This window comes from Dipodomys spectabilis, unplaced genomic scaffold, assembly GCF_019054845.1.
Source record: "Dipodomys spectabilis isolate Male_0828 unplaced genomic scaffold, ASM1905484v1 ptg000265l, whole genome shotgun sequence".
Taxonomy (NCBI): domain Eukaryota; kingdom Metazoa; phylum Chordata; class Mammalia; order Rodentia; family Heteromyidae; genus Dipodomys; species Dipodomys spectabilis.
Window position 1 is genome coordinate 1,081,467 of NW_024870942.1, and position 1,634 is coordinate 1,083,100.

Consider the following 1,634-nt stretch of genomic DNA (forward strand, 5'->3'; position numbering starts at 1 on the left):
TGCCTGGATTTTCCTTCTCTGGCCAAACTCTCTGTACTGTGATGGCACACTTGGTGTGATTCTCTAGCCTAGGACTGTTCACTGGCACACTAAAACTGCTTTCTATGTGAGAGCTTGTTTAGCCTCCAGCTTCTCCTGTGCCAACTTCCTCCAGTCCCATTTTCTTTCATTTAAGAGATGAGTTTTGTAGCGCAGAACTGCTCACTCTACATTTACTATGACTCTAGAAAAGACATGGAAACCAAAAGAACCAGGAAAAAGGAAGATAACACTTGTCACAGAGATTTGAAAAAAGATCAGAGGAAAAGGGTATGGAGAAAAGTGAGTGTGAACTTAAGAATTATCCAGACCTAAATTCCCTAAACCAAGTGACACTTAATACAGGACAAGGTAGCATGCTTTTTCTTATTGTTAACATGTAGATTTGGTAACACACCTATCTTCTGTTAGTATTTACTCTTAAATATGTGAACATTCAGCTGCCTTTTCTGCATTCATGGAGGGTGAGATTTCCTGGAAGCACACTGAAAAAGGCATTCATTCAATAGAGAAAATAGTAGTAAAATAGTCTCATTTTGCAGATGGCATGATCCTATTTTTAAAGAACCCTCTAGATATTTTCCCACATTACTTGAAAGAGTCCAAAACTTTGGGAAAGTAGCAGGATATAAAATAACCCACAGAAATCAGTACCTTTTCTGTATTCCAACAATGAGAAGTTTCAGACTGAAATCAGGAAAGCAACTCCAATTGTAATAGACTCCAAAAATATGTAGGCATTAACTTAACCAAAGGTGTGAAAGACCTCTACTATGGAAGTTTTGAAAACCAAAAAGGGACTTAAAGCAGATTTAAGAAGTGGAGAAACCACCCATGCTCCTGGATTGTGAAAATGGCAAAAATGCCCAAAGCAATTTGCAAATTCAATGAAATATCTATCAAAATTCCAACAACAATTTTCAATGATATAGAGAAAGCATTCCAAAATAATAAAAGACCCAGAATATCAAAAAGAATCCTTAGCAGAAAGAACAGTGCTGGAGGAATATCAATACCATACTTAAAACCCTATTGCAAAGGCATAATAATAATAAATGCTTGGTACTGGCACAAGAATGGGCCTAGAACCAATGGAACAAAATAGAACAACCAGAAATAAATCCATATACTTTTAGTAACCTGGAAAAAAGACAGCCTCTTCAAATAGTAATGACATAACTGGCTATACACATGCAAAAAACTGAAACTAGATCCTTATATATCACCCAGCACCAGATAAATAGAAAGCCCACAATGTTTGACAAGAAATGTACTCATTACCTTAGTCATGTAACTGTAACCCCTTTGTACAGCATTTTTATAATAAAATAAAATTTAAAAAAAGAAAAAATTCCACAGAATGGGAAAAGATCTTTACTGCATCACACAAGTACCTCATATCTAAAATATATTTAGAGCTCAAAAACTTAAGGCTCCCCAAATTAAATCCTCAAAGAAACAACAACCCAATTTAAAAATGGGCTAAAGACTTAAAGAGAGACTTCTCAGAAGAAATAAAATTGGCCAATAGACACATGAAGAAAGGCTCAACATTCCTGGCCATAAAAGAAATGCAAATCAAGAAAACATTGAGA